Consider the following 19,017-nt stretch of genomic DNA (forward strand, 5'->3'; position numbering starts at 1 on the left):
CTGTAGTGAGTGCTGTGAGAGACAAACGCTTTATGTGAACCGTGTTGGATCGGCACTTTGTATAAATTTACAAAGATCTATTTTTTTTCAACTTCGTGCAGTCCTCTAAAATACAGAACAGGTGTGTGGTAGTCAGGTTAAGTTGAGTTAGGTAAGAGTGAATAAACAGCGACGGTAATGACGTACATAAGAATGAAGGCTATGATAGTTTTGCCCACTCGAATGATGCGAGCGTAATTCTGAAAATTTATCGAAAAGCTCCTCTTACTTTCGCCCTACCACTCCTCTGGTGCTTATCAGACTGGCATTTTTGTTCTCTCCATATCATGTCCTACAACAGCATATTTGACATGTTGCAAGAAATGTATCTTATGGCACCCCGTGTTCGACAACAATAAAGCAGAGGACTGTTGACGGCCTCCATCAAATCCCAACAGCAACAACAGCACGATGCACGAAGGTTAATAGCGCAGTTTTAGCACTTGAAGGATGTATGCGATTGCTGGGCAAGGGGAAGATAAGGCAGAGAGGAGAATGGTTTGGAAGACAAGAGAGCAGCGTGTACAAGAACTTTCTCCAGTTGTCCCTAGACTCCTAGAGAATGAGGGCTAAAGGCGATGGATGAGGCTGAGTAAACACTAGTTTTATGAGATTTGAAGATAGTGAGGCCTGCCATTGGCCGTGATTTCACAGATGGATCAAACTGGGAGCTTCACCGCCACAGGCCACACGCCATAAACAAACCACAGCACTTGATCAAAGTTTCATGTTCAAACTAGATTTATGAACTATTATTGAAATGTACAGCTTAGTATGCGAGTCATAATATTGATGATACTTCCCTGCTCGTTCATCTTCTGCTGTTCGTTCGTTCTTTATGTAGATATGTTTTCCTCGTCCTCGTTCCTGTTATCCTTGTCTTCGTTTTTGGCATCGTCGTCGTTGTCCTCCTCTTCGTTCTCCTCTTCCTGCGCCTCCTCCTGATCAAGTTCGGTGAAAGGTTACGGCGCGTCAGGATCAGGTGTGTGTAGCTTTGTCTCAGGTAACACTACGCGGGGCAGGGCAGGGCAAGGCAGGCCGTGCACACCCCATTCCTCCCTTCCCTGGCCCACAGCGATTGTTCTCTTTATTGGAAGTTTCAAATAAGGTAGGCTCGAGATCTAGATGGAGTATAGTTTATAGGGAGACGGTCTGCGGGCCTTTGCTGCTTACCATAGTTATACATACATACATAGATACATATATACTTACGTTCATACATACATATTCATTTCATTATAATCAAGTCCTTCCTCCCCACATACTCAGCCTGTCTCTGTTTTCTTTCCTTTATTATTCTTGCGATTATGCTCAGGTTGATGTGTTGAGCGTGTTGTTATTCTATTATTCAACCTCCATTTATGTTCCTTCATTGTTATTATGGTTATTATTTGTTTATCCTTTTTCGCATGATGTCATTTTCTGTTACTTCACCATTTTTTTTTCTTTTTTTTTCATATACTGTTCTTGCGGTTGTGGTTCCCTTTCCTCTGCACGTTACGCTATTACTCCCTCACCATTTACGGCCATCAGATTTCAGGGTGAGGTCTTATTGGTTAGTCAATGAACACACCTATGATTAGTTAACTGGCGGTTTTGGTACGTACTTAAATTTTTTCTTTTTTTTTTTTCTTTTCGACAGCCACTGACGAACAAGCTTAGGAATCACATATGGGCTTATATCTCCGGTGGGACACGCCTCTATGACAGGGCATGATGAGCCGATTCCCCGCAGTTCACGTGACCCCGCAGCCCAAGACCTGACCAAGGAAGCTAGAGTGATTTTGTTTAAAGCTTCCTTGGTCCTGTTGCTATTAGTCATGAAGTCAAGTAACCTGCACTCGCTCCCACTGTATTTTGCATTTTCCTCTCAGTCCTAGGTTCTCTGATCTTCTGATAGGTTAATTACGGAATATGGCAATTTGTAGATTCTTAGCGATCAGAAGACTAGGGATTGAAGGAATACATTTGAATACAGCGGAAGGGAGTGCGGTATGTTGACTGACTGCCTGTCTCTTACCACCACCATCACCACCACCACCACTGCCACAGAGACCCACCAGGAAGGAAGGTAAGTATCTCCATTATCAACCTTAGTCTGTTCAGTATACTACACCAAACTTCAGAACTTCCTGAAATTAACCATTGTTGGTGAAAATAGAGCAAACATGAATATGACTGTATTGGATAGATAACTAGAGATGATTTGCAAACTTCTCACAAAAAGGAAAAAAAATATCGTCCTAGACTATATAAAAATACAAGCCCTAAAATGATATGCAAAATAAGATGAAACTGACGCTGCGGTGCTGAAAGTGTCAAATAGATTGTGTCGTTTCTTGTATGCTGCTGATGTGAAGTTTATGAATTGTTCTGGGTGGGAAGGGTGCCTACGTGGAGGCGTCCTTGGGAAAACTCTCGGGAATAGAGTCTGGGTCATCAGAGAACCGTGATGACCTTGGGTGAAGCAGCGTGCCCACTTGTGTTTGCGTCTCACTGGTGATCTTGTTACCGTTGTAGCTCAAAATGCTTTTACCGAAGATGCTTTAAATACGAGTAGTACATTAACTCATTTCCATTTCTCTTAGTTTATTTCATAACGGTTCTGTTTACATTGCATCATTGGTAGTTTTGCTGCTCATAATCCGTCTGCGCCATGTAAACAGGTGCGCACATACACACACACACACAAAAGAAAGCCATATTATCATACTCTTAGCCTCGAATAGATCTCAAGCGTATTATATGTATAGAGGAATGAAGTATTTAGGTGTAATCAAGTTATACAATATGATAAGTTTAATTGGCCTGGAAATAAGTGAGCCGTTGAATCAAGAATACAGCGTTGCCCTTAATTGATCGTAGAAATAAATGAACAGCGAAAAGAACAAGATTGCAACGTTGCCCTTCCTTCATTTTGGAATCCTGGAGAGACTGAGATTGTATTCTGTTACAAGTTGGCTTTTACGTGTGTGTGTGTGTGTGTGTGTGTGTGTGTGTTGTGTTGCAAGATTGTGCTGTGTCGCAAGCTAAGTATTGCAAATATGTGACTGTTGCATTGCATGATGGTGCTATGCTGTGTTGTGTTGCAAGTCAAGTTTTGCACGTGTGTGAGTGGATACTGTGTATTACGAGACTGTGTTATGATGCAGTACAAGTTTTGCATGCTTGTGTATTTGTTGTATTGCAAAATGTTGTTGTGTTGCAAGTTAGGTTTTGCACGTGTGTGTGTGTGTGTGTGTGGTGTTGCAATACTGTGTCATGTTGTAAGCTAAGTTTTGCACGTGTATATAATTGCTGTGTTACAAGATTGTTTTGTGTTGCACGTGCTAAGTCTTACAGGAGTTAAGTAAATGCAGGTGAGGGAATTGTCTGTTATAACACACACACACACACACACACACACACACACACAAAAAAAAAAAACGAGCCATGTGCTGTGCGGATTTCATTTGATAAAGTAACGGGGCATCGAGTACAAGCGAGATAACAACGATAAAATTGTGCTCTGCGGGATGTCACTAGTTGCTGAATTCAAGAGTGAACAGTGAACTGAAACGCGACTGGGGAACCTTGATTTAAATATAGACGACATAAAGATAACACAGAGACAAAGATTCATTGTTGAAGTTAAAGATATTCGTAAAAGGACAAAAATAAGAGTAAATTAAGCTGAAAATACGAGTTGTTAGGCAGTAGTGTTGGTGTCTGTGTCGTGGCCTTGAGTGAACCTGTGACGAATGAATCCTTGACCGAAGCTTTGGCTCGACCTGTGAAAGACTCCCCATGTGTGGGTGTCAGATGGAGGAACCGTCTTGTATTGGTCAAGTGGTCTTTTGCAGTTTCAAAGCTTCGACTAAATATATGAAGCCTCGAATAATGGGAGAATGTTAATAAAACTTTTCGTTTACAAATCAGGGTGTGGTGTAGTGTAACATTCTCTCTCTCTCTCTCTCTCTCTCTCTCTCTCTCTCAACAGGAAAGGCCAAAGAGCAAGCAGCTATCAATCTATTATCAACATTAACAGCGAATACAAATATTTGACTGGTCGAGGGAGAGGCAGTGGGACAGAGACATAACTGGAAGGGCGGATACGGGGCGGGGCGGTGCAGTGCAAGACGGGGCGACGGGGCGAGGCGGGGACGGGAAGGCTAGATAAGGATGAAAGTGTGGAGGAAGAGATGATGAAGTCAGAGACGAGGGAAAGTAGGACAAGAGAAGGATGTTGAAGAGGAGAAAATGTAGGAGGGAAGGACGGATAGTAGGATAAATATACTGTGAATGTGGAAGGATTAGGTGGTAAGGATGTGTGTAATAGACGGAATGGGATATCATAAGTTAGTTCAAATGTTGATAAGAAAAGGCTAGGAAGTTTGGATAGGTGAAAGTTATAAGTATGTACGTAGTTGTATTATTGAGTAAAGTTATGTTACTCTTGTGTGTGTGTGTGTGTGTGTGTGTGTGTGTGTGTGTGTGTGTGTGCGCAGGCCTTGAGTTACGTAAGCACATGCCTAATATTCATACAAGCTCAAGTTTGGACGCGTGTAAATATGTTTTTTTTTTTTTTTTTCATATCGTTATCTCTCCTTAACTCGTTCACGTGGCTGGTGTGTGTGTGTGTGTGTGTGTGTGTGTGTGTGTGTGTAAACGAGATGATGAAGATGGTTTTATGAGTTTTCTTTTCGTTGAAACTAAAAACAAAAACGAAAAATAATGAATGTATCGTAATACCCACCAGAGAGAGAGAGAGAGAGAGAGAGAGAGAGAGAGAGAGAGAGAGACTAGCCATTAACAAAACTCAAATCACAACTCCACGTTCGACAATCAAGCCAGTACCGTACGATGTCAGTGTGAATGAGTTGCCACTTGAACGAGAATCGAGGCGCTGCTCCCAAGTGACTAACCAGCTAATAATTGTTGCTTTAGCATTTTACGAGGCGTGATTCATCTGGTATTCATTAAATCTCACTCTTGATGGTAAGATAGACGAGGCTTCTTTAGAGGAGGGCCGAGGTTTAATGTGCTTGGATAGACTCGCGAGATGTCACCAGTGAGAAGAGGAAGACATGGCTTGATAAATAACAGTAAATAACAGGCCATGGATCAAGACAAGGGGACGATGGATTGGTTAAAAACTTAAGATTAGGATCATAATTACTGCACACTGGGGTACACTCGGTATATGATGTATTTGACTTGCGAGCAACGCGTTCTCATACCAAAAAAAAGTATGAAGAGAGAGAGAGAGAGAGAGAGAGAGAGAGAGAGAGAGAGAGAGAGAGAGAGAGAGAGAGAGAGAGAGAGAGAGAGAGAGAGAGAGGGTGGGATTATAGTTTGTGATGCCCTCCTAAGAATGTTCCCTGTACTGTTTGCAAAATGCGCTGCTCTTTTTTTGTTCTTGTTTTGCTTTTCTTAAGGTATGCTAGAGTTGCCTTTCCATACCAGCGGCGCACCACGGAGTGTTTACATACGAGAGTGCAATTCCCATTTATTTATTTTGTATATTGTCTTTTCTTTAGACTTTTTTCCCCCTTTACGTTGTTAGTGCGGGTTTAGAGCTAGCTATTTTAAGAATGCGCAGCTGCTTCTTTACCGCAAAATGTGCCACTCAGGGAATGTTTCCTAACTAACGACCAGACTGACAGCACGGCACACCTCCCTCGTCTCTATATTCCTCCCTCTGTGTTCTTGCATTTTTCTCTCTTATGTAACACGCACGGATTATTTTTTTGTGGAACCAATTATTTCCTTTGATTCTGTACTAGTTAGAGGTCGTCACAAGGTCTAAACTCACTCTGGAGGAATTTCCGCGAAGAGAGAGGGAGAGAGAGAGAGAGAGAGAGAGAGAGAGAGAGAGAGAGAGAGAGAGAGAGAGAGTTACATAGGGTTATATACATACACAGGCCACAACAACCTTAACGGTCCTTAAGGTGACCTGATCTAGATTACTAGACAGCTAATATTAGAAGAAAAGGACAGCAAAGCAGAAGGCTTTCTCCCCACCCCCCACTCCTTCCGGTATAAGCCGTATAGACAACAGATGGAAATTATTACTTTACCTGGTTTAAAGAAGTAAAACCCGAGGGAAATTTGATAGGAAATAATGAAAATAGATGAAATGAAGTCCCCAGAGAGAGAGAGAGAGAGAGAGAGAGAGAGAGAGAGAGAGAGAGAGAGAGAGAGAGAGAGAGAAACTGACTGACTGACTCCAGGCAAACAAACAGATTGGCAAACAGACAGCCAAATTTATATGCATTGAGGCACCGGATGTTGAGAGTGAGGATGGTGCGTTGATGAAGGCGGTTGAATAATGAGTAGTTAGAGGAAGAAGAGAGGAGAAGGAAGAGAGGAGGAAGAAGGAGAGGAAATGGAGGTGGTGGTGACGGCAGCAACGGCGGTGACGTCAGCGGGGACACTCATTCTGAAGCAACACACACAATTAAACAGCCTCGTGGTGGGAGTGCATCTTACCCCTTCCCTATACGTGGCGCTAGGCAACACACACACACACACACACACACACACACACACACACACACACACACACACACATGGTTTTGAGACACTTCTGCCCCGCACCTCCACAACTTTCAAAAGGCTCTAGTTGAAGTTATACAGGTCTTCAAGAGTGTTTTTGTAATTTTAGTGACAGATTAACAAGACTTCTACATTATTAACAGGAAAAACACTCTTGACAACCCGGATAATCACCTCTGTGGCATTTAAACATAGTCGTGGTGAGAGAGCTGAGCATTTCAGAATACGGGCCAGTATCAGTCATGCCTCGCAGCGTTTCAATATATATTATTCTAGACACGCGAAGAACCTCAAGATACGCAGTTTACCAGTCTTGGCACCGTCTTCCATCTTTCCAGTCTGCCAGCGCTGCGGCTCCCACGTCACCAGCCGCGGGTGTGACATGACTGGCCACTCTGCCAGGGCTCAGCATTGCAAGGGGGGAGACTGGTGAACTTCTTGCTTCCTCGCACGCCTCTGTTTATGAAGGTCATTAGTATTCGTAACACTCGCTTCGTTCACCCCTTCTTGGCTTGTAAGCTAACTGCTATATTATCGCGTGCACACACCCCCTCTGTACATTTTCAGTTTGTTAACTACCTAAAGAATAAACCGTTTATTATTATTATTATTATTATTATTATTATTATTATTATTATTATTATTATTATTATTACACACACACACATGGTTACGCTGGCTTTACCTATTGCAGATCATGTAGCATATTTTCAAGCTATGTAATTATGTTGTTTTACGAATGATTACTTTCTACAAGATGAGTAAAAAAATACTGCTAGTGCAAGAGAGAGAGAGAGAGAGAGAGAGAGAGAGAGAGAGAGAGAGAGAGAGAGATGAGGTTTGACATGAGTATTATTTCATTATTTACTCAGTGTAGTGTGATGCAGTGTTCGCGATTTGTAATGTAGCCAAATGAGATTGTGCGTGTTTACAGAAGCTTTGTTGCATTGATGTGGAGATGTATGAGTCTCTCTCTCACTCTCTCTCTCTCTCTCTCTCTCTCTCTCTCTCTCTCTCTCTCTCTCTCTCTCTCTCTCTTCTCAGACCCGTGCCGCCCTAGTTTCGGTAGCAGTGGCCACCAATCACCCACACATCCGCCAGGCCTTCCCCGTACACACCAAGGTCGTGCTCTCGGTGGGTCTTCAGATAACAACATGTAGATAGCGGCGATACGCATCTAAGTCAACCCTATCAGTTTCACGCTGCGATGTTTACTTAGCAGAAGATTAATTTCGAGGGCTTTATTTTTTTTTCTCCTCATTGACTCGACAGTGACTGGAGGACTGGTTTGAGGGAGGCATCGGGACGGGTGGTCTGTAGTTGGTCTGTCTTAGTCTCTTTCTCTCGGTCTGTTGGTTGGTCTTCGTCAGATCCACCCCGGGGTTAGAAAAATGTAGGTCTCGACTTGGATAGCTGGGAAGAATGAATCGTCTGAGTTGTGAGTTGGCTGAGTAATGTGTTGTATGACTTGATATCCGATGCTGCCTCTTCCTGCAGTCTCCCTCCTGCTCTCTCTCTCTCTCTCACTCTCTCTCTCCCTCTTTCTCTCTGGCAGCACAGCAGACGTGTGAGCGAGGGTCTGACTGCTTCTAGTGGATGTTTGTGTGTGTGTGTGTGTGTATACGTCATTTGATTAACTCTGTGTGTGTGTGTGTGTGTGTGTGTGTGTGTGTTGTGTGTGTGTGTGTGTGTGTGTGTGTGTGTGTGTGTGTGGTGTGTGTGCTCCCTCTTCGTTTTTTACATTTCCTCATATCATGTTTTCTCTTTTTATACTCTTTTACATGATTCTCTCTCTCTCTCTCATCTCTCTCTTCTCTCTCTCTCTCTCTCCTCTCTCTCTTCCTCACTCTCTCTCTCTCTCTCTCTCTCTCTCTCTCTCTCTCTCTCTCATTTCCTTTCTTTTATCTTCTTTTTTTTCGGTCTCCACTCGTGTTCAAGTTTCCCCTCTCTTTCCCTTCTTCCCTCCCGGTCAGTCAGCCAGCCAGTCAGCCAGTTCCTCCCTAGGTCACTCAGCCGGCAGATAAATGGGCGCGCCTCACCGCACGTTCGCACAGTAATTGTCAGTGTTCAACAAATGAAAATGAAGCAGATGATTAATGAAGCGTCGAGCCCCCTGGCGTGCTGCGTGGTGACGTGCCCGCCGCCCCAGCGAGCCCACACCCACACTGACCACCCGCCTCTGATGACCGTGATGCCCTTCCACGCCCGCTCGTTCGCTCACACCCCTGCCCGGCCCCTCCCCCACCGCCCTTCCGTCAGTCCCTCATCACTCTGGGAAAACTGAAACCGCTTGAGGTTGTTTTTCTTGCTTTCACTATTTTATTTATTCAGTTGGTTATTATTTACTTGTTTTGGATGTGAAATTTGATGGCGGTGGCAGAGGACGGGTGTGAGGCAGCGCTCGCCCTACCTGTTTGGCGCTCGGCAGGACCTGTCTGGCTAATTAGTGGTGTGCGCGTATATCACATTTATCTCCTCGGGAAAGCGCAGCGCATTTCGATGAGTGAACCGATTATTTTATTTTATTTTACTCATTTTTATTTATATATTTATTTTTTAACGCGTGAATGAAGCCATTCAGGAACAGCACAAGGAGGGGAGGAGAATATTAAAGGTGAAAAATAGAAGCAGAATTCCAGATTTTATGCGTAATATGTAAAGTGGAGTCCGTGTTTTACTTGTCTGATAACTGTAACATCTCTTGCGTTAGACACTTCAGCTCATCACAGACAGCCTCATAAGGGCCATCAAGTGTGCTGGAGGTTTGTTCTTCTTTTGTGTTCCCTTGTGTAACTTCTAGAATCGCATAGTACTGTTGCCAAACTGTTGATTAGCTGGTGTTGTGTAACGCTGCTCTCTTGTGGGTGATCTTACCCGGGCCGCCGCTTTTTTTTTTTTTTTAATTTGTTGCTCTTTTAATGCCTTGTTGTTCCTTGTTCTTTCTTAGTGTAAGTTCAGTCACTTACCAACTATTGCCTAAACTCTTAATTAGCTCATCTTGTGTAATACTGTACCGGTCACTTTTTTTGTTATTTTTTTTTTATACCCTTTCCTTTTTTAGCGAACGTAAGTATGAGTGTGGCAAGGAAGAGTGAAGCGGCGTGAGTGCTGGCGACTGGCGAGGCGTCACGCGCACGGCTGACTGGCTGTCGAACACCACGGGACCTGCGGGGCGATGGGAGGAAAAGTTCTTACATATACACATTTTATTCAGAGAGACTTCGAGAATAGCACTTGGCTTGGGTATTGCTAATGGCGTAACAGCAGCTTCTATAAGCAGGTAATTTCCTTACGCTACCGAAGCTGGGTAAAGACAATACGTTCGGATCACTGTTTCTCTTATTTTTGCCTAACTTCTCACTCCACCCATGCGCGCCCACGCCCTGTCACTCAGCAGCCTCCGCCCCATCACTCTCATCGTGCATGCGGGGCTCAGGAAGGAGGGGGACGCCACCCTGCCCGCCATCTGGGGTCACCTGACTGGCGCCGGCGAGGGGTCAAGAGCAGGTGAGGCGGAGGGAGGGAGGAGGCCGGTCCACCCCCCCTGACTCACACCTCGCTCAACCTGCCCCAGCCTAGCCCCAGCTCAGCTCAGGCCCTCCCATTCCCTGCCCTTCCCTCCACACCACTACACATCGTCTTTCCCTTCATCCTACCCTCCCTCTCACCCATCCAATCTCCCTTCATCTTAGCCTTCCCATGTTACGTCATCCTAGCTTCCCCCTTCGTTCATTTTTCTAAACCAATCTGACATGACACTCACTAAATGTTGCTAGATAGTATTTTTTTCCTTGTGCATTGAGTCTCTCTCTCTCTCTCTCTCTCTCTCTCTCTCTCTCTCTCTCTCTTCTACTCTCTCTCTCTCTCTCTCTCTCTCTCTCTCTCTCCTCTCTCTCTCTCCCTTCTCATCTTCAGCGCATTCATGTCTCCTTCCCTCCCGTCATCACCGCTCCTCAAACACGCCCTCGTCAGCCAACAACCCTCGGCAAGAGCCTCTAGGAAGTGTTTACAAGAAGGGCGCCATTGATAGCCTGCCGCAGGATCCGCCATTTAGGAACATGTGTCCAGGCGGCGGCCACTCCCAGAGCCCCTCTTAGCGTCGCCACCCTCCTCGCTTTTGTTCATGTGCTCACCTATTCGGGTCATGAAAGCGCTGGCCGGTGATGCAAAATGGTTCTCGCCTTACATGTACCCCGCGACACCGCTTAAGGGCCTTGGCGCTGGGTTGGGGCACCGCTGGATTAGGTGTGGATGACTGGCTCAAGCTGGAACGTGACTGGATTGCGTTTCCATCCGGTTCTATTTAGACATGTGCTTGACGCGAGAAGAACCATTGATAAAGGCTGATCCTGCAATATTTATAGGAGTGTGTATGAATGTATGTATGTATGTATGCATATATGAATAGAGATGAAGTGCGTGCGTAATTAGATCATCCCCAGCACACATGGAGGCTATGAGAGGGTAATTACTTAATGCAGATGCAGAAAATTGCCTTCACTTAATTAGTCGTCACGGTTTGAAATTGGGGTGCTGAGATATTAACGTTTATTATTTTCTTTCCCTCTCGTGGCAAAGACGCGGAGGGGATCCTTAAATGGCTGGTAATGGGAGGTTGTTTGTTTGAATGATTCAGTGCGTGCATGGCTGGAGTGTGTGCGCTGATAAGAGAATGGATTAGTTCAGAGTTTCTCCCACTGCAACTTTAGCAGCCGATCTCATTTTTTCGAGTGTAGAAAGATAAGGAAATTGTGGACTTAGCGTGCGATGAATGCTCTCTCTCTCTCTCTCTCTCTCTCTCTCTCTCTCTCTCTCTCTCTCTCTCTCTTCCTCTTCCGCCTCCTCCTCCTCCTCCCCAGCCTCCCTCCCACCCGCCCTCCCTCCCTTCCTTTCTTCCTCCTTCCCTCCCTTCCTTTCCTCCTCCCTCCCTTCTTTCCTTCCTGCTTTCCTCCTTGCCTTTCTTCCTTCCTCCCTCCATTTCTACCTCCCTCCCTCCCTCCCTCCTTTCCTTCCTTCTAGAGTAAGCAGGGTGGAGTATGAGAGGAAGTGATAATGCCATGTAAGGAGGAAAGTAGATGAGGAAGGAGAGAATACAGTGCTTAGTTGTGAGTGCCAGGAAGTGCCATATATTGTGTGTGTCTGGTACATTCTCACAACAACAACAACAACAACAACAACACAACAACAACAACAACAACAACAACAACAACGATGATAGCAACAGTAAAGATAACAACAAAGTAAATGTAATTTTGCCTTGTCTGGAAAAAAATATATATATTGCTGTTATTATTATTATTATTATTGTTGTTGTTGTTGTTGTTGTTGTTGTTGTTGTTGTTGTTGTTGTTGTTGTTGTTGTCATATTTATAATCACTGCCATCATCACCATTCATTGTCACTGGTGTATGTAGTATCATTGCAAACATCATCGTCATTGTTACCGTCATTTTTGTCATTGTCATTCTCATCATCACTATCACCATCTTCTCTCCTATCATTGTCATCGTCGTTATCTCAGGCTGCCGAATATGTGGTGTATGGCCCGCCTGCTCCGTGGCGTCACGTACTGAATACAAAGGTGTTTCTGGTGGCGGTTGTGCTGAATGTTGAGGACAAATAGACAAATCCATATTCCCAAACAGACTGATAGACACACATACAAACAAATATATATATATATATATATATATATATATATATATATATATATATATATATATATATATATATATATATATATATATATATATATATATATATATATATATATATATATATATATATACAGACAGACACTAAAACAAATAGACAGAAAGACAGACACATAAACAGACAGATATTAATATTTCAGACAAACTGAGACACACTTCACTTAGATAGACAAACGTACTTATAGACACACAAAAACAGACAAACAGACATACAGACAGATAGACAAACTCAAATAGACAGACAGATAAACTGAAATGCAGATAGACAAACAGACATACGAACAAACTCATATTCTCAGACAAACTGACAGACGCACTTAGACAAACACACTCAGAGATACAGACAGACATCCAAACAGACAGAGAAACTCGCGCAGAACAGAAGGACAGACTTACCTAAGTAAACAAACTCAAATATTCAGACAGATAAACTTATACAGACAACAAGGAAGACAGACAAGCAGAAAACAGACAGACAGACAGACAGACAGACAGACAGACACGGACAACACAGCTGCTTTTATACATTATACCCTCGTGCTCTTGTATCAGTAATCATCCTCTCATCAGACACTCCCAGACTCTCCCTCACTGCACCATCCTCTTCCTTTACCCAGTTCCTCCCACCTGCCCACCTGCCCTTCCCCCATTACCACCCCCACACCACTCCTCTTGCCTTCCTCCCTCACTACCCTTTCCCAGTACCATCCCACACCCCTCCTCTTTCCCTCCTCCCCCACACAGCCTCTTTCCCACCCGCAGCCCTCCTCACAACAGGGCCGTTCACCTATCACCCACACCCACACCCACACCACACCCACATCCACACACCGCTCACATCCTTCCGCCCAGCCACCTTCATATCCTTGCCGCCCTCACTCCCGCCGCGCCCAACCCATGTAAGTGTGAGGTGTGTGTGTGTGTGTGTGTGTGTGTGTGTGTGTGTGTGTGTGTGTGCATGACGGTGGTATCATGCATGTATATCACACACACACACACACACACACACACACACACACACACACACACACACACACACACACACACACGCGGTTTCATTCACATATGTTTTGTACACACCAGCACACTGTTCACACTTACTTTGGAATATTAATGCACTTCTGACACACACACACACATACACACACACACACACACACACACACACACACACACACACACACACACGTACACACAAACACATGACACAAATACTTTTTTATCTGTTCTCTCTTTCTCTCTCTCTCTTTTTTTCTCTCTCTTTCTGTCTACATCTTTATCAGTATGAGTCTCTCTCTCTCTCTCTCTCTCTCTCTCTCTCTCTCTCTCTCTCTCTCTCTCTCTCTTATCTCAAATACTCCTCTGTCTGCTGATCTGCCTTTGTTTCATTATTTACGTGTTCTATTGTTTCTTTCTTTCTTTCTTTCTGTTTATCTTTCTTCCTTCCCTCATTGTCTCATCACACTGCGTTCTTTTCTTTGTGGTTCTTCCTTTATCATTATTACTTGTTTCGTTACTATATTTCCAGTTCTCATCTCTCTTTACTTTACTTTTTTTTTTTTCCTTTTTCCTTCGTCTTCTCGTCCTCGTCCCTGTCCTCTCCTCTGATGCTCTAGTTACATGTTTACTGGTCCCTCCTTCTCTCCCTCTGTTCTCTTGTCTTTATGGCTCGCCTCTTTGTCTCTCCTCCTCCTCCTCCTCCTCCTCCTTCTCCTCCTCTTCCACCTCCTACTCCTCCTTTGTGCCCTGTGACTGTCAGTGAACCGTGACCACTTCTCTCGTTTTCCCTCCTCTCTCTCTCTCTCTCTCTCTCTCTCTCTCTCTCTCTCTCTCTCTCTCTCTCTCTCTCTCTCTCTCTCTCTCTCTCTCTCTCTCTCCCTCCCAAGCGCCGCCTCTCCCTTTCTCCCTCCCTCACACCCTCTCCATCTTTCTTCTCTTCGTTTCACTTTATCTCCACATTCCATCTTTTCTTCCTCCACGTTTATTTTTTTCTCTCTATCTAGTTCATCATCATCACCATCATCTTTACTTTTTTGTATGTTTTTTTTTTTTTTTTTTACTATTCAGTGCTACTTTTTTTTGCGTGTGAGTTTCATATTGTGTTCCTTTTCTTGTTGCTACCATTATTATTATTTTTTTTGTCTTCGTTTTCTCTTTCACTTCCTCAGTCTATCTCACCGCCAGTCTCGCTTTTCCTACTTCTTTTATCTTTACTTTTATTTTTTTATTTTTTTTTATGTTGCTTTTCGTGTTGCTACCTTTGCTGTCTTTCCTTTTCGTTCGTTTTTTTTTTGTTCGTGTATTCCTTCCCATCTCCTTACCAGTCTCGCTTTTTATGCTTCTTTCTCTCTCTTTTCTATTTTTTTTTTTTTTTGTGGCTTATTTCACATGTTGCCTCTCCTGTTGCTACCCTTGCTGTCTTTCTCTCGTTTTCGTTCACGTATTCTTACTTTGTTTCCAACCTGTCACGTCTCGCTCTTTGTGTGTGTGTGTGTGTGTGTGTGTGTGTGTGTGTGTGTGTGTGTGTGTGTGTGTGTGTGTGTAGAGTCATACTTTTTGTTGAGAGTGTTCCAGATTTTTTTTGCTGATCATGTTGTTATCATTGCTGTCTTTCCCTCGTTTTTGTTCTTGTTTTCCTGCCAATGTCCCCAGGATCCCTTCACTCCCTCCGGCTATCTAATCCCTTCATCTGCTTTCTCTCCTTTCCTTTTGTCTCCGCTCTCTAGTGGATGGCAGCTCCTTTCCAAGTGAGTTTGTTGGTTTGTAGGTGCTGGGAGGAAACTGTAGAGGAGGAAGAGAAGGAGGAGGAGGAGGAGGAATGAGAGAAAGAAGATAAACGGGGATGAAGAATGACAGAAGGATGTTTGAAAAAAATAAATGAACAAAGGGAAAGGGAAGAAGGGGAACCTTAAAAGAAGAACGGGAACAGAAAAGGAAGAAGAAGAAGAAGAAGAAGAAGAAGAAGAAGAAGAAGAAGAAGAAGAAGAAAGATAACGAAGGGAAGAATTAGGGAAGAATTTTTGGAAGAAATAAGAACATTGGGAGAAAGTAGAAATATGAAAGGAAACGGAGAAACAAGAGAGGAGAGAGAGAGAGAGAGAGAGAGAGAGAGAGAGAGAGAGAGAGAGAGAGAGAGAGAGAGAGAGAGAGAGTGCTGCGTGGGAGGCTGCTGGGAGAGACTGGCATCGACGGCAGAGCAGCAGTAGGCGCCGGAGGAGAAGTACAAGACAAGAGTGAAGGGAAGGGAGGGTGGGGGGGACGTAAACAAGGAGATAATGGGAGAGAGTTGGAAGCTGCAGTAGCACTGTTTACGTGTCGGGAGGAGCCAGGCAACTCAGATAAGCGAAGATAGCGAGCCTGAGAGCACCGCTATATAATATTATCTCCACGTCGCCGCCACCGTCGCCGTCGCCGTCACTGAAATCTTGTGAAGGCCAAAGAGGGACATGGTCTTCTCTCTCCTCCTTCTCCTCCTCCTCCCCCGCTCTCCCTACCCCCACCTTGCCCCCCCTACTTGGCGCCACCTCCCCGTGATGTGTGCTCATGCTGGGGGGAAGGGGATGTGGGGCTTTCCTGCCGATTTCCTGCTGGTGTTGTTTGGTTGGTGTTTCAAGGCTCCGTGTGGTGATTGTGTCTTCCCCGCTCTTGCTCGAGTTGGTGGTGGTGGTGGTGGTGGTGGTGGTGTTTTTGTTGTTGCTGTTGTTGCTGTGTGGTGGTGGTTGTGGTGTTCTTGTTGCTGTTGTTGGTGGTGGTGATGGTGGTGTGGTGGTGGTGGTTGTGTTGTTGTTGTTGTTGTTGCGTTGTTCTCGTTCTTATTTTTTCCTTCTTTCTTCTTCTTCTTCTTCTTCTTCTTCTTCTTTTTCTTCTTCTTCTTCCAACTTACCTACTCATTTCCCTTCTTTCTTCTTCCTTCTCCTTTCCTTTCCTTCATTGTCATCCTTTGTCATCCACCCATAATGCATGTTTACAAGATGCAATAGAATACACAGTACGTGGAACACAACTCCACACAGGCGAGAACCAAGACACAAACATCGTAGTGAAGAAATTCCTATTCTTTCTCTACTTACATAATCACTCCCATAAATTAACAACAATAATATTAATAAAAAAATAAATGTAGTAATCCTTCACTTCATTCCCTTTCATTATTCTTCTCGTTCTTCCCTTCATCTCATCATGCCTCTCCTTCCCTCCCTGTATCCCAACAGCCTGCCTCCCCTCGCCTCTCTCCCCTCCCGCTCTTCCACTAAGCAGGAGTGTGTCAGTGTTAAAATTAATGTGATAGAGCTCTGCATAATTCACCTGCCCGAGTCTTTAATTAAGGCAGTGGTAGATCAGGTGAGTCTCTCTCTCTCTCTCTCTCTCTCTCTCTCTCTCTCTCTCTCTCTCTCTCTCTCTCTCTCTCTCTCTCTCTCTCTCTCTCTCTCTCTCTCTCTCTCTCTCTCTCTCTCTCTCTCTCTCTCTCTCTGTCATTTTTACTCTTTATTTTACCATTCATGTCCCTCCCTTTTTCTTCCATTTCTTTATTTCCCCCTTTCCTATTCCTTGCTTCATCTTCTTTCTCCTTCTCCTCTGATTTATTCCACTTTTTCCATTTCCTAATCTTCCAAAGCTTTATCTTCCCCCCTCTCTCTCTCTCTCTCTCTCTCTCTCTCTCTCTCTCTCTCTCTCTCTCTCTCTCTCTCTCTCTCTCTCTCTCCTTCACTGTATTCTTTTCCTCACCATTTATTCCACGCCAATATTCCCTCCTTTCACATTTCTTTCCTTCACTACTTTGCTCCTCGCCTGTCCTCCTCCTTGTCCATCCTCCCTAATTAACTGTTTTCCCCTTCCCTTCTCACACGAGTCTCCTTCCTTCTCAAACAAATGAACTGCACTTTTCATACGCCTTGCCCTTGCTAATCTATTCTTAACTAACCTTCGCCAGCCATCTATCTGCTTTAATTAATTGTTTTTCCTTCCGTTCTCACCCCCATTGACTTTAGTTCCCAAACAAATGAACTGTACCTCTGCTAAACTACATCTACGCCTTACCCTTGCTAATCTGCTGAGATCTAACCTTCACCTGCTACCAACCTCCACCCTCCCAGCTCTTCCCTTAATGCCAGTACGTATTAGAGAAGCATTTCCCTTCACTTCCCTATCCCTTGACTCACCACCGTGGACTGCTCGCCATGCATGCCTCCCTCACTCCCGCTCTTTACCCTTCACCATATATTCTCTTCCCGTATAAACAAATGGCGACCCTCCCAGTCTAGGGCGTGGGAGGAGACCTTTACCCCGGCCTCACGGTGGCGCCGCGCCTTGCCTGCCCGCCACTGTCGCCGCCACTGAAACCGTCACTGCCACCGCCACTGCCATGGCCGCCGCTTATTCTATACTTACATGATCATGTGTTGTATTTCACGTGGCTCTGTGTGTGAGTGTGTGTGCGTGTGTGTGTGTGTGTGTGTGTGTGTGTGAATGCTTGCTTGATTTTTCCTTTTGTGTCACCTGGTGTCCCGTTACTTGTTGCCCTATTCTGTATAGTCTGGTTTTCCTGTGCAGTCTGGTGTCCTTACCCGTGTGTGTGTTGTGTGTGTGTGTGTGTGTGTGTGTGTGTGTGTGTGTGTGTGTGTGTGTGTGTGTGTTTATTTATTTATTTATTTATTTATTTATTTTTAAGTAAGATGTGCTTTGGTCTAAGGTGACAAATGTTATGTATATATATATATATATATAAAAGCCCACTGAAGGTGCCAGTCCCAACAGTAGAGTATTAAGTTGTTTTGTGTTTGTGTTGTCTTGTGTTCTTGTGTTGCTTTGTGTTTCTGTGTTGTCTTGGGTCTATGTTGTCTTGCGTCTATGTTGTCTTGGGTCTATGTTGTCTTGCGTCTGTGTTGTCTTGTGTCTGTGTTGTCTTGTCTTGTCTTGTGTCCCTGTGTTGTTTTGTGTTTCTGTGTTGTCTTGTGTTTGTGTTGTCTTGTGTCTGTGCTGTCTTGTCTTGTGTCCCTGTGTTGCCTTGTGTCTGTAGTTTTGTGTCTGTGTTGTCTTGTGTCCCTGTGTTGTCTTGTGCCTGTGTTGTCTTGTGTCCCTGTGTTGTTTTGTCTTGTGTCCCTGTGTTGTCTTGTGCCTGTGTTGTCTTGTGTCCCTGTGTTGTCTTGTCTTGTGTCCCTGTGTTGTCTTGTGTCCCTGTGTTGTCTTGTGTCCCTGTGTTGTCTTGTCTTGTGTCCCTGTGTTGTCTTGTGTCCCTGTGTTGTCTTGTATCCCTGTGTTGTCTTGTCTTGTGTCCCTGTCTTGTCTTGTGTCCCTGTGTTGCCTTGTGTCCCTGTGTTTTGTGTCTGTGTCTCTTAATGTCCCTGAGTTGTCCCTGCGTTGCTTACTGTCCCAGCCTCACTCGCCTGTTTGGTGCCCAGTTCTGGTCGGCTGCCGGGGTCCGAAAACACATACATCAACTGCCTTTTGAGCTTTTGGAGTCTTAGTGGGAGTCGCGTCGGGGGTGGTGGGGGAGGGAGGGAGGTCCTGCAAGGGTGAGGGTGGTGCTGCTCAGCGGGGGGCAAGGGGTGTCGGCGGGGGGCGGGGGGGTGCCTGCTGCTCGGTGGGGGTGACTGTGGGGGACATTCCTGCTTCGTGGAGGACGAAAGGTTGGGGGGTATACTGCTACTCAGTGGGGGGTGAGGGGGAGGGGACGATTGGGAGACAACAGTTGCGTTTGTGTGTGTGTGTGTGTGTGTGTGTGTGTGTG

General features: G+C 44.8%; 1 long non-coding RNA gene across 1 annotated transcript in view; it reads left to right on the plus strand.

Moving 5' to 3' along the window:
• Positions 1–19,017, plus strand: part of LOC135113332 (uncharacterized) — an 83,158-nt gene continuing 64,141 nt past the window's right edge. Inside the window, exon 1 of the long non-coding RNA XR_010274898.1 lies at positions 1–2,110. This is a non-coding gene — a long non-coding RNA (uncharacterized LOC135113332). The remainder of the gene's footprint in view (positions 2,111–19,017) is intronic.

The sequence above is a fragment of the Scylla paramamosain genome, chromosome 1 (genome assembly GCF_035594125.1).
Source record: "Scylla paramamosain isolate STU-SP2022 chromosome 1, ASM3559412v1, whole genome shotgun sequence".
NCBI lineage: Eukaryota > Metazoa > Arthropoda > Malacostraca > Decapoda > Portunidae > Scylla > Scylla paramamosain.